Source organism: Cibotium barometz, chromosome 24, assembly GCF_041138505.1.
Source record: "Cibotium barometz isolate CiBa-2024 chromosome 24, ASM4113850v1, whole genome shotgun sequence".
NCBI classification, from domain to species: Eukaryota; Viridiplantae; Streptophyta; class Polypodiopsida; order Cyatheales; family Cibotiaceae; genus Cibotium; species Cibotium barometz.
Window position 1 is genome coordinate 10,146,327 of NC_141069.1, and position 15,034 is coordinate 10,161,360.

General features: G+C 39.1%; 1 non-coding gene across 1 annotated transcript; it reads right to left on the reverse strand.

The window, feature by feature from the left end:
• Window positions 1-2,171: 2,171 nt before the first annotated feature.
• On the reverse strand, window positions 2,172-2,274 carry LOC147624897 (U6 spliceosomal RNA). The gene has a single exon (XR_015269045.1). It is a non-coding gene; the product is annotated as a U6 spliceosomal RNA (small nuclear RNA).
• Between the last annotated feature and the right edge of the window lie 12,760 nt (window positions 2,275-15,034).

A 15,034-nucleotide genomic window follows, 5' to 3' on the forward strand; every position in this document is an offset into this window, starting at 1 on the left:
AACTTTATCGTTAACCTCCTTGTGCATTTTGGATAAGACATCAATCTCCTCCACGTCGAAAGGGAAGTATTGAGGAGTGTTTCACAACGAAGGAGGGGACCAAATACCTCAAAGCTTCAACATTAGAATTATGCAATTCTAGGAAGGCAGCTTCTCTTCTTGCCCTTTCAATACTCTCCCTATTAGCTTCCCTATTTTTTGGCTTCGTTATTGGTCTTTTGTACATTGAGCCATGTGTCATGTGAATGATTAACCTTTGTCTCTTCAGCGACTGTAACTTTTTCCCTCAAGGGAGGGATACCTTTCATCTTTGTGTTAGTGAGGTTAACTGGCTCTAGAGTCTTGTCATACTATGATAACTTTACACGCATTCCTTCCATGGAAAGCAGAAGACCTAGTGTCAAAAGCTAAGACACTAGGAAAATCGAAGAGCCCAAGAGCGTTGAAGACATTGCTAAGGTAGTGATCAAAGGGCTAAAAGAAGTGTGGAAAGCCTTCTAGGGAGATGAGCCATCCACATTTAGCTCCAAATCTTGAGAGCAAGAGAGAACCAGTGGTGTGGGTATTGTAGAAGATATGAATCGTCTAACTATTAACATGCACACAACGAATGGCTAGAATGATAGGAATGCCTACATTATCGGGGGCAGCTCCTTAGCCATTAGCTTTTCGAGCCACACCTATAGTGTTAAAACCACTATGGTGGCAGCTCCTTAGCCATTAGCTTTACGAGCTGCACCTATAGTGTTAAAACCACTCCGGTTTAACATGGCCTTGACCATCCTATTTTTGTAGGGAATTCCGCCAACTTACGATACCATCACTTTATTTTTGCACTAAAAAGACATCCTTGTATTTCAAAAGACGCAACATTTTATATGACGGTAGTTGTATTTTATAAGTGCGCAGCCTTACACTAGGCTTATAGTAAAATAGGGGAAGTCTTAGACTTCATATGTAATTGCTTGGTTAGTAAAAGGCCGCCATGGATTATTTTTAAGTCATGGTCAGCGGCCAGGTGTGAACACTAGTCACATGTACATAAGTTAATTTCTCAATAAGCAAAGGATAATCATCCCCTTTTGCAATAGATTGTATGTGAGCTCTCTCTCTCTTTTTTCTTTTTTTCTTTTCATAATAGAAGATGTATTACCAAAATTACTTTATAAATGGCCACATGGCCGCCATGTGATGTACTAGCTTTCCCTCACAAATCACAGGTGTAGCTCAGAGTACCCTCATCCAATATATAGCCGTGTCATTCTTCACCAAATGAGCTGACCCACAAGGAAGAGACTTGCCACAATAATAGCCCTTTTATACGACCTATGTGAAATATAATACCAATGTTTGCATCGAATATGAAGGCATTCCTAGTTAACTAGATATGCCACAAACCTATCCACATGAAAAAATGAAAGAAAACTAAATATTTTGGGTTATCTGGCCCATTCAAAATCTTACGAAAAATCCAGTCTTTAACCTCTAACAGGCCTGTCATGTCAACAAAATCCATACACAAGAAAGGAAATCCCACACCTTCTTTGTGTCACTAGACATGAAATGACAAGATGCGGGCATGTTTCTAAGCATGTAGTACAAAACACACAATTACCAGAAGCAATCTGCTGCTTTTGCAATTGGTCCCCCAATGGTAGGCCTCCAACTAGCATGTGCCATAGGAATACTTTCCCTTGATATGGAATCTTAAACCACCAGCCCTGTAAGATTACTTCCTTCCACTAGGCCCTACTTTTCGTGATGTTCCATACCCTATTAGCCTTCTTAGTGATCCAACGCTTCTCTTCCACCATCATATGGTACACTTGATTTGTTGTATGCTAGACAATGTCGAGGCTTTCAAAATTCCCAATCTAACCAAGGTTGCTGATCCTCCAACTGAGGAATATCACCAAACGGTGTAAGTCCTGCCCTCACCTTCTCCCATAACTATACATATCCACGTGGAACTCGAAAATATTGATGGATTTTTCGAAAAGACAAGAAGCATCCATAATTCTCACTAGTCCCAATCGAGCCATTCTATTGAATTTTGGCCGCTCAACAAGTTTGTCAGGCCACTCCAGAAGTTGTGAAGTAGCCAACACCTCACCTGCCATAGAATTCAATTGCACTGATCTTTGAAGGCTTCCATTTAGTGTGTGCAAACAAAAAATTTGGACCACTTCTCGATTTGTAAGTGTCATCCTTGCGCAGGGGCCATGCTAATCTTCTTTGTATCTTTCCAATTTTATAAGATGTCCCCGAAGGGACATGTGAGCTCTCTCTCTCTCTCTCTCTCTCTTGCATGTGATTTGTTGTAGTCTTTCATTGCATGATAAGTGCAATTGTGATTAGGGCATGATTAGTGGTTTTCTTTTACATAATCTTTTCTTTTTCAAGTGAGTGTGAGAGATTACCAAAGAAGAGAGCCTCTTCTTGCTTCCATCATAGAAAGATTGAGCACACTCTTTACATCCCATTATCTATGCGCTCTGTGGTGTGACAATAGAGTGAGGATACAGATGATCGGCTACCCACCAATAGGAGGAAGTTACATATTACCACTACCTGTGGCTCTTCGGCAAAGTTCCCAGTGACAAGTTAATCAGTGGGGATGAGCACTTCTAATTAACACATTTGGCTAGTAAACCGGGGAATAGCATTAGGGCTTAGCCTTAATTCTGTCCATTCCAAGCATTAGGTACACCCAATATTGCTCATTGTTGATTAGGAGGTCACACTCCAAAAAACAATGGTATTGGAGAATTGGAAGTGATTTTGAAGGATTTTGATTGTACTTTGATGTTGTTTACATGTTGTTTTACATGCTTTTTTTATTCGAGTTAATGTGCATTGCATTAGAGTAGAGAATTTGCAAGAAAAAGAGTATTTAAGAAGAGGGTTTATGCTTGAAAAGAGAGAAATCTCTAATTTTTTGCATTAATTCTGTGTTTTTTGTTTGTTTTAGTTGCATAATCTTGTGCAGCAAGTGCAGCAAGTGCATAAGGTCATTAGAAATGAAGAATATTGCACAAAACCTCCATAAATCGCTTAATTTTTGCTAATTAGTCCTTTTTTTGGGGGTTTTTTGATTAGTAGGTAATTAGCAAAGCGAAAAAAAATAAAAAAACACGTAACGCCAATGCTTCCAGTGCTCCACGCGCTTCTGCAGATGGCCACCCCTTCGTTATAATTTTTTGAGAGAAGAAAAAAATAAATTAAAAAAATAAGGGTGGCTAGGGATTTGCATCGACCACCTCCCACTAGGGTCCCTCCCTCTACACACTCGGCCACTAGCTCTATCGCCTTCTCAACCGATTGGATTAACCCCTCTCCATACCTCGCGTGTGGGTTTGTGTGTCGGTGTTGATTACCCGCCTTCCCTGTTTTCTTGCTTCGTGTGAGATTACTACCTGAGTCTGGCGTCGTCTTCCTTATAAATCTCTACCCGAGTCTGGTGTCGTCTTCCTTGTACTGCCCACAAAGCGGCCAAAAATCTTCTTATCTCATTGCCACCCCTCCTTTGGTTGCTGCAAGCTGTCTCTACTTTTTGCTCATCATCTTTATACAGGCCTACTCCAACCCCCTCCTTCCTCACTTAATCACCGCCACTGGTCAGGCAGCGCAGGGCCTCCTTGATTGGCACCATATGCTGCCACCGCCCTTGACCACCTTGGTGCCTCCACCTCGCTGGGCTTCACACGCGGCCCCGCCACTGCTCCACGCGGCTGCAAATGGCGACTCGTCCACGAACGACCCCAATATCTGCTCCACACATCTGCAGGTGGCAACCCCTCCACGACCCCCTGCACACCTATTACTACTATTATTATTATTATTAATTTCATTTCTATTTAATTAGTATTTAAAAATATTAATCAGTTAATTAAATATTAAAAAAGATATTAATTACTTAAGTATTTTAATTAATCATCGTTCTTTTAAAATAGTTATAGTTATAGCTATAGTATTAGTTTAATTTAATTTAATTCATATGTGAGTTTTTACTTTAATTTTTTAAAAACATAAAATTAATTAGTTTATTTAATAAAATAATCCCTAGATTATATATATATTAGAAATCTATATTTATATTTACATATATGTAATAAATAGTAAAAAAATAAATAGAAAACATTATATATATAATAAGTATTTATAATTACAAATAAAATTGAAATCAAAACTAAAAACATAAAAAGTAAAAAATTTACATTTCAACCATTCAAAGTTTATTTTATTATTGTTACTTTTTTTTTTATTCTTTTCCTCCTAATTCTTTTTCTTTCCCTTTTTCTACATACATACATACATACATATATATATATGTATGTACACACACACACACACACACACACACACACACACACACACACACATATACATACATACATACATACATATATATGTATGTACATACATACATACATACATACATACATATATATGTATGTACATACATACATACATACATACATACATACATACATATATATGTATCACACACACATATACATACATACATACATACATACATATGTATGTATGTATGTATGTATGTATGTATGTATGTGTGTGTGTGTGTGTATAGATATGTGTGTGTATATATATATATATATGTATGTATGTACATACATATATATATATATGTGTGTACATGTATATATATATATATATATATATATATATATATGTATGTATGTATGTACATACATATATATATATATGTGTGTGTGTGTACATATATACATATGTGTATATATATGTATATATATGCATATTTACGAACATGGAGTGTCCAATGTCAAGACCTAAACCACAATAGTATTGTGCTCATTGTACGGGAGTGACTACACTGCTCATTGTTGGTACCAAGGTAACTAGCATCCTCCACTACCTACACCAAGGTAAGTCCTAGCGTTACCTACTCTAGCAAATAACCAACAATAGGCACAAAACCAACTGCCTATGTACTCAAACCCTTTACTAAGAGGAATGTATAGACAACCACAAATGCCATTGCCACTTCCAGTATTACCACCTCAATTAGTTCCTCCTAGGACAACATCAGTACAACAATACTCGGTGACATTACCTGTAGACACAGATAGTCCAGAGTAGGAGGTCTATGAGTCATATGACTCACATGATCCATACAGGTAATACGATACCTATTGACATCTATAACTGACTCAAGAGGTTGACTACGCTTCTTTGTTTGAAGCTATGGTACAACAAAGAGCACAATATCTCAATAATATGGCACGTAGGCCACCTCTTCAATGTTTTCATTGCAAGGGCCCGCACTGCATTGTTGAGTGTCTGCATAAAGCTTAAGTTCTAAGTGCACCAAGTGCACCTCGACCACATAATCAAGTACAAGACCCAAATGTCATACCGTATGGTGGCACATGTTACAAATGTGGATTTGAGCATGCTTATAAGGATTGTCCTAATAGGGTGACAACCATCTCAATGGCAGAGATAGTAGAGATTACACTGTCAACGAGCCTTAATTTGTTAAGCTTACAAGGTGGAATCATTTACATGGTTTCGCTTAATGTAATAGCTAGGCTGACACCACTACCAAAACCAATTCGATTGACATGTGTAGGGCATGTAACACAACAATTGTAAGCATGTGCCGATCATGTAACCAATTACTAGATGGTACAAATGAGGATCCAGAATATAAGCCACTTCCAGAGCCTAAAGACTCTAAGGATTGGATTCACGTTTTGGCAACCATGGACACAATTTCGCAAAAGTTGGGGACATGATTTGCACAATTGGATGAAATTGAAATAACATCCCTAAACATGCTAAGTGCAGCATCCATCTTACGAGCTACCAATGATTTTGAGACAAGAATAGCATTTTGAGACAAGAATAGCAAGTAAAACAAGGAAGGTTCCCCATCTAAAGAACCAGATTCCATATTATCTATAAGTTCTCATTCAATAAGAAAAAGAAAGTCACGCAAAAGCTAAGGAAATACGTCTTTCCTATGGAAACCGATCTTCATTGGCTAAGCTACGTTAAAGCGGTAAGTTCCCATGAAACTTATATGTGCCAATGGAAAGCCGATCTAAACAAGATTACCACAAGGGAAGAAGAAAAGCTTCTAGAACCCAAACATGCTAAACTATGTCGCTTTGGCTCGACATAAAGGAAGCTAAACTTAAAGCACTATGAAGAAGATTTAAGACAAGTGCCTGAGTATTTCAAGTTCTACAATATTGGGGACATGTTAATATGCAATGAGAAAGCTCAGAGAACACTTAGCACAGAGCCTCATACATCTTATGATGGTCCCGCCGAGGTTAAAGAGATAAACCTTGCCATTAGGAAAAGAGGGAACTCATTTTGGGGCCCTGTAAGAAATTCACGATTTTTTGATTTTTCTTCACCCAAAAGCAGCAAAAATATTAAAGCAAGTACATGCAACTACAGAGATTCGCCAAAAAACGCGATTTGGTGTCAGTCTGGCAGCAGGTGATTCGGACATCACCGACGCGTCCAAAACCCCCAAAACGACACCGGAAGCACTGAAAACGGGCATCCGAAGGCCCGAAAAAGGCCAGAAAGGGCAAGCAAGGAAGATTTGCCAGGAAAAGCGATTTGGTGTCATCCGGAGGCCCGGAAAAGGCCGAAAAGGGTCGGCCAGGAAGATTCACCAAGAAAAGCGATTTGGTGTCAGTCTGCTGCCAGACTGACACCAAATTGCTTTTCCTGGCGAATCTTCTTGGCCGGTCCTTTCCGGCCTTTTTCGGGCCTCTGGATCCCCGTTTTCAGTGCTTCCAGTGTCGTTTTGGGGGTTTTGGACCGCTCCCGGACGCGCCGACGATGTCCGAATCACCAAATTTGTATTGCAAATCTTGCACCAAAGATGACAATATCAATTATAATAAATGAAAAAGATATCTTCATTCAATGCAAACGCGCCGTTCTCTATCTGAATATGACTTTTATTCTTTTTTCCTCCTATTTATTATTTCCTCCAACGTTACGTTGGCCCTCCATTGATTGGTCGAGGGCTATTTTTCCTAAACCCTAAAAGGCCCCAAAATGAGTTCCGATTTTTCCTAATGTGACCCAGGGGAAGAGCCAAAGCTAATATTCATTGCAAAAGATCTAACCCTAGGTCAGGAAAAAGAATTGGTATCCTTACTTAAGGAATATCAAGATGTTTTTGCTTGAAAATACATGGATATGAAGGGAATTCCTTCGAAAGTGGTAAAACACACCATTCCTTTAATAGGCGATGCAAAACCCACTAAAAAAAGAACCTACAACAAACTTAAACCCCAAATATGGACAAATGGTTAAAGAGGAGCTAGAAAAGCTCATTGATGAGGATTTGTCTATGAGATAGAACACACATAATGGGTACCCCGATAGTGATTGTTCAAAAAAAGAATAGAAAACTTAGTGTGCGTTAGGGATTTCACTGACGTAAACGAGAACATGTGAACATGCTAATAACATATGTTAATAACACAAGAAATCTTGTGATCACATGTTATATTCACAAAGCTTTCACAAGGGCCTAAAAAAATTATCTTTGTCGGGTATAAAAAATCTTCTTAGGTGGCCATTGACCTGCTATTATGTGAAGATGGTAACATGACAACATGTGAATAGCTTATTCCCATGTGTAGCCAAGATTTTAAGGGGTTCCCAAATGGCAAGTGACCTGTTATTTTGTGAACGGTAACATGAGAACATGTGAATAACTTGCTCACATGTGTTATTATCACAAAAAATCTTGTGATCACGTGAATATTAAATCCCTACTGTGCGTAAACCTCAAAAAGGTTAACATCACCACCGTCCAAGATCATTATCCAGTCCCATATACAAAACATGTATTGGAGAGAGTAGCTAGTGAAGAAGCTTGGAGCTTCTTAGATGGTTAGGCTCAGGATACAACCAAGTGGTGATTGATCCAATAGATTAACATAAGACAATGTTTGCTATGGAATGAGAAATCTATGGGTATTGCATCATGCCATTTTGCCTAACCAATGCGACAACCATTTTCTAGCACTCAATGAGCATAGCTTTCAAGGATCTTCTTTGAAAGAGATTAGAAATATTCATTTATGATTTGTGTATGCACTCAAAATGGAAAGAGCATCTCACTTATCAAGTCTTTAAGGGATGTAGACTGACAAAGTGTGCCGTAAACCATGAGGTAAAGGACTTAGGGAAATGAGGTTAGGACAAAGCAAAGGAGTACATGCTACAAATGTATGCTAAGGATCGGAACCACCTGAGGCATACGAAACAACGATTGACAACCATAATTACCATCACTCCTCGTCGTGACATCAATCTCGTACCCCTCTACATGTTGGCTCTAGGCCTAGGCTTTGCCAGTGGTGCTTAGGAAATAAGTTAGCGTGGTGGATTAAAAAACTTACATCTCATTCCAAAAAATCGATTCTAGGTCAATCTTGGTGAGGGCTTAATTGACTACCAATACTGTAGAGCTATAGTCCTTTTTGCGTTGGCATACGGGTAGACCAATCATGCTATGGTATCGCATCTCATTAAACCCATTGAAATGTCACTTCTGGGTGAAGCATGGAATCATTCTAGTACACATTGTCTCTAAAAATGGAATATCCACAGATGACATCAAAATCTAATTAATATTAGAACTTCCACCCTCGACAAATTACAAAGGAGTCCAAAGATTCATGTGCCATGTTGGTTATTATAGAAGGTTTATCTTCTTATATCCCGTATTTGCATGACCATTGTATAAACTCCTAATCATATTTGAGCAGACATGTGAATCATTAGGAAAATTTTGAGCTCATTTTGGGGCCCTCTAAGGATTTCACATGAGAATATTCCTTTAAAAATGGGGATATGAATTTTTTTTAGCACATCAGCTCCAAATCTATTGGAGTTTGCATTTTCAGAACCTACTCTTTCAGAGCTTTCCGATGATATATAGCATGATGGGGGTTGGACATGGGAAGGGAAAGATACCGAGAAGATTCCTTTCCTCTTCACGTGGGAGAAGAAAGAAATCTTCTCGGTATCTTTCCCTTCCCATTCATGTCCAACCCCCATCATGCTATATATCATCGGAAAGCTCTCAAAGAGTAGGTTCTAAAAATGCAAACTCCGATAGCTTTGGAGTTGATTTGTTGAAAATTTTACATGCCCCCATTTTTAAAGGAATATTCTCACGTGAAATCCTTAGAGGGCCCCAAAATGAGCTCAAACTTGCTTTAATGGCCAATGGGCATATGAGAAACTGCAAAAAAGGCTTTAGCCAGTGTACTAATCTTAAGACCTCCAAATTGGGATTTAACTTTCCATGTGCACATCGATGCATCACCATTTTTCATTGGATGTGTACTAGCCCAACTTGGGGAACATAATATAGACTTCCCTATGAGCTTTGCTAGTCGTCAAACTTAACAATGCTGAGTGCAATTACACAACAATAGAAAGAGAAGAACTAGCTATGGTTTATGTTGTGAAGAAATATAAGCATTATTTATTAGCTAACCAGTTTGTTTTCTTTGTTGACCATCAAGCATTTCTATATCTAATGACAAACCTTGCACTATAAGACACATCACTAGATGGTTACTTATTCTTTTGGAATTCAACTTCATAGTCACAGTTAGAAAGGGTTCATTGCATATACATGCTGATCATCTTTCAAGAATATCGAATGGAGAACCGCCAATAGGTGTGAAAGATGACCTTCCTGATGCTCCTTGATTTTCAAATCGACCATATGCCTATGCCTAAATGGAGTGATGAAATAGCTCATTTCTTAGTAAATGGACTTCCTATAGTTTGTCCTATAAAAAAGGACAAAGCTAGATGCCTTATCAAGAAGGTTGCACCACCTTATCAAATGATAGGGGGAATGCTTTATAAGAAGGGTCAAGATAGAATCATGAAAAAATGTGTCCATGAAGATGACTTTTTTGCTGTTCTTGAACAAGTCCATTCAGGAATAGCCAGAGGACATTTTGCAGGTGATACCACTACACACAAGGTTCTCTTATTAGTAGGACTTTGGTGGCCTACACTCTTTGGTGATGCAATTGAAGGTTGTTGAATATTGCGATGAATGTCAAAGTTTTGCCATGGTCAAGAGAGGGATCATATGCCTTTAACCCCAATTATTTCAGAACAACCTTTTGAAAAATAGGGCATTGACTTTCTTGGGCCTATTAGCCTAGCAGCTAAAGGTTCCCAAGCACGATACATTATAGTCGTGTGATAGACCACTTTACAAAGTGGGCTGAAGTCAAAGCGACACAAAAGCTAACATAAGGTCCACATCTAAATTTCTTTATGAAAATTGTGTTTGCTCGTTTTGGTTGCCCACTAGAGGTAGTGAATTATCGTGGTAGTCATTTTATAAATGAAGTGATATAATTCTTGCTCAAAGAATTCTTTAGGGTACATAGAAAATTTGCACCGTATTATCCACAAGCTAATGGCCAAGCAAAGAGCACAAACAAGATGTTGTGTGCAATTCTCACTAAAATCATAGAGGCATCCCAAAAGGATTGGGAGCACAAATTACATGCTGCTCTATGCGCCTATCGTACATCTTACAAGGTAGCTATCAATAGCACACCTTTCCTAGCATTTGGGCTTGACGTAGTAATGCCATTGGAATATATTGTTCCAAGCCTTCGAATATCTGCTCATCACAATCTTCATGGAAATCCCTTGTTAGAAAGAATTATTGAAATGGAAAAACTCAATGAATTGAGATTGAATTCTGCTTATTAAGGATTAATGGCTGAAAAGTTACGACGCAAGCAGTGGTTTGGTACTTATGTATAGTGTCAAAAATGGAAAAAGAAAACTCAAATATAGAGGCCTAGGTCCCTACAGAGTCTCACAAATCACTCCTCAAGGGATAGTTTAGATTGAGAGCCTGGATTGACAAGAAATGGTTGGATTTTTCAATGGTAGCAAACTAAAATGCTACTATGGACCACTCACCCATGATATGCTCTATCAAATCCAGAAGAAAAAAGAAGAAAAGCAAAACAAGACAACAAAAAGTGCACAACACGACTTGAATCACTAGCTCGACAAAAAAAGAACCAAAGAGGACAAAGACTTGATAATGTACAACTATCTGTATAAAGTTAAACTAGAGTTAGAGTTTCCCCAACCAAACCATATAGAAGAATGGCTAGCCCTGGTTGATACATGAGCCAAAACATAATGTCATGGGAAACATGGACCTTGTTAGGTCACCCAAATCTCACACTATCGAGAGTAATGGTTGCTACAGTCAACAATTGTCAAACAATGACTATAGGAAGCCTTGAAACTGAGTTTGTTATTGGGACTAAACGTGCATTTTGTAAATTTTATGTGACCCCTGTAGGAACAATTGAAGAAAACATCATACTAGGGAGAATGTGGATAATGGCCATGGATTATATGGTCAATTGGACAAAAAGAATGGCAACCCTTGAATTGCAAAATGACAAAGTGATCGTACCATTGGAGCATGATACTAACCAAAACCACGCAATCTCTCAAACTTTTACTTTAAAATAACAATAACGTAAGTCATATAAATTTACAACTTGACAAAAATACTAAAGCCAACAAAACCATAAACCTTAATGAAAAATACTAAAGCCAACAACTTGACAAAAATACTAAAGCCAACAAAACCATAAACCTTAATGAAAAACCACAAGAACAAAAATTAGAACCTAGGCACAACCAATAAAACAATTGCCTAAACAAGCCGTGAAAAAAGTATCGATACCAAAGAAAACCTTGAATCATTAGAATAGTTACAATGCCATACCTAAACCATGGCGACCAAAAACCTCATCCAAAGATACTCCATACATCCAAAAATTCAAGTGAAAAGCGGAGCCTTGCCTAAGACATCCAACTTTAAAACAAATTTGGATACCAACCAAGCTCCTTGTAGCCCAGGGTTATTATAATGGCCACTCTAGCATTTGGATCCGAAAGAGAACCTCTCCATCAAGACCTAACCTTTCTTGAATAAGAGTAACCAAGATGGAGTGGAGACTAAAAATCCTCCAATCCTCTGAGTCCTTCTCTAACTCCTCCTTTGACTCGTCCTGTGTGACCCCTCCTCTGAGTCCTCCTCTGACCCCTTCTTCTCTGACTCCTCCTTTGACCTGTGACTCCTCCTGTGACTCCTTTGACTTCTCCTATGACTTCTCCTTTGAGTCCTCCCCTCCCTCTGACTCCTCTATTTTGCCTCCTCTGACCCCTCCTTTGAGTCCTCTATTCTACCTCCTCTCACTCCTCCAATCCTCTGACTCCTCCTTTAACTCCTCCAATCCTTTGACTCCTCTAACTCCTCCTATGACCCCTCCTCCTATGACTCCTCCTATGACTCCTTTGACTCCAATCCTTTGACTCCTCTAACTCCTCCTATGACCCCTCCTCCTATGACTCCTCCTATGACTCCTTTGACTCCTCCTTTGACTCCTCCTTTGACTCCTCCTCTAACCCCTCCCCCTGTGACTCCTTTGACCCCTCCTCTAAGTCCTCTCCTCAGACTCCCCTCCTCTGACCCCTCCTCAAACTCCTCTTGAGACTCCTCTATTCTACCTCCTCTGAGTCCTCTATTCTGCCTCCTCTGATCCCTCCTTTGAGTCCTCTATCTTGCCTCCTTTGACCCCTCCTTTGACTAATCCCATAACTCCTCCTCTGACTCCTCCTCTGACCCCTCCTCTGAGTCCCCCTCCTATGACTCCTCCTTTGACCCCTCTATTCTACCTCCTTCGATTCCTCCTCTGAGTCATCTATGTTGCCTCCTCTAATCCCTCCTCTTAGTTTTCCTCCTCTCTCTCTCTCTCTCTCTCTATATATATATATATATGTGTGTGTGTGTGTGTGTATGTGTATGTATACATATATAGATTTATATATATATATATATATATATATATATATATATATATAGATACACACACAGCATTTCAATTTTCTACCCTCAATTTAAGAACTTGTGAATATTTTCTTAAAATAAATTCTTGGAACGAGGCCGTGTTGGCATGGCCTCCTTCTAAGCATTTTTTAAAAAGAAAATATGCCTGAAGCGAGAGTGCGCATAGGATAGATGCATATATATATATATATATATATATATATATATATATATATATATATATAGCATTTCAATTTTCTACCCTCAATTTAAGAACTTGTGAATATAAAAAAAAACGCTTGGAAGGAGGCTGCGCCGGCATGGCTACTAGAGTGTGCGTAGGATAGATGCATATATATATATATAGCATTTTAATTTTCTACCCTCAATTTAAGAACTTGTGAATAAATAAATAAATAAAAGCTTGGAAGGAGGCCGTGTTGGTGCAGCCTCCTTCTAAGCATTTTTTAAAAGAAAATTTGCCTACAGCCACAGTGCGCATAGGATAAAATGATGTTTGCGAATGATGCTGCTTGCATTGATGATCCCCCCCCAACCTACGCGGAGCCTCAGAGAAATGCGGTGAAGTTTCTATACTATGTTGTGTTCATTGAGCCCCTTGAACAAAGAAGGCAATGAAGTGCTGTAGATGTCGCTTGCATTGATGACCCCCCCAACTTGCACTGAGAGCTTAGAGAAAGGTGGTGAAGCTGCTATACAATATTGTGTTCGCGTTGAGCCTTGATGAAATGCTTGATGAACGCCGTGTAAGCCTCACCTCGACCCAAGGTTCTGTAGGTTACTATAATGCGCGTTGAAATCCTTGAAACACTGATGTGCAAGAGATCTGGTCATCCATTGCAAGACCTTAGTTATGACATTCCTTGGTGAAAGGCTTGAAACGTTACTCTGCCAATAGTGTGGTGACATGCTCTGCTAGCTAGCTGGGCACCTTCTCTACTGCCAAAGAAGCTGCCCTTGCTTATAACCAAGCACCAAGAATATTAGATGGGTCCTCACTGGGTACCAAAAAGATCTGGACGAACCTCTTATCTTGAGATGACTAAGATGCAAAGCCACCTACCCTAACAAAACTAAAAACCAAGAAGTAATGTCTATTTCATGCATCTCTAGCACTCAAAACCTCAAAATTCAGTTTATGTCATTGTTAAGATCATAGCTCTCTAGTTTAATAACACCTTACGTAGTACCTTTTATTTTTATGCGATCTCATAAAATTATATAATGATATTTTCTTTGTCCTAGCCACATATATGCTTAAAACTTACAATGATAAAGAGCTATTTTGTTTGTTTGTTGAGAAAGTTGTGCTATACTGGCTTCTTGAATTTAACACAGAAAATGCATGTTTTAATATTATCATTGGAAAATCCGATTATTGGATTTTTTACACTCGCTCAGAGATGTTTCCTGCTGAGTTTCAGTCCCTCGGAGTGTGTTTATCCCTAATTCTGGGTACCTGGGGGTGGTGGGGGTTGTGAACTTGGTGCGGGTTGGAATTGGTGAGGGGGTAGAGGTTGGTGAGGAGGGGATTCGAGGGTGGGGAGATCAGTAGAGGGCTTGTTAGGGCCGACTTCACCGTCATTGTCGTTGTTGTCTTATCATCGTCTCGGAGTCACGGTTGGGGCGCTTGGAATAGAAGAAAGAGCGGGCTTCTTCAGCTTCTTTGGGGGAGATGTCGGGGGGGAAGGCCACATGGGAATCATCAAATTGGATGATACCATCGGTGAGGATCACCTATAAATTGAAGGTGGTAGTGGGCGGGGGTCTTTTGAATCTGAGAAGCTCCCTTTTGCCATATTCAATTAGCATCTTGGGATCCCTGATCATGTGATTCAATTAGCACAACATAAACTGAGGAGTACCCAAAAAATAGATATAGTTATGCATGTACCTACATCATCTTGTGCCAATCATGTGATTTGAGACCATATAATTGATGCTCACCTTCTTCTTTGTTATTGTAAATGCGCCCTTTAATGAGTGCAATACAGTGGTTGGTGTATGAAAAGATAAAATTTGATTCTTGACTAGTCTTTTCCTCTTGCCTTGTCAATCTTCATGGCACCTTTGGTAAAA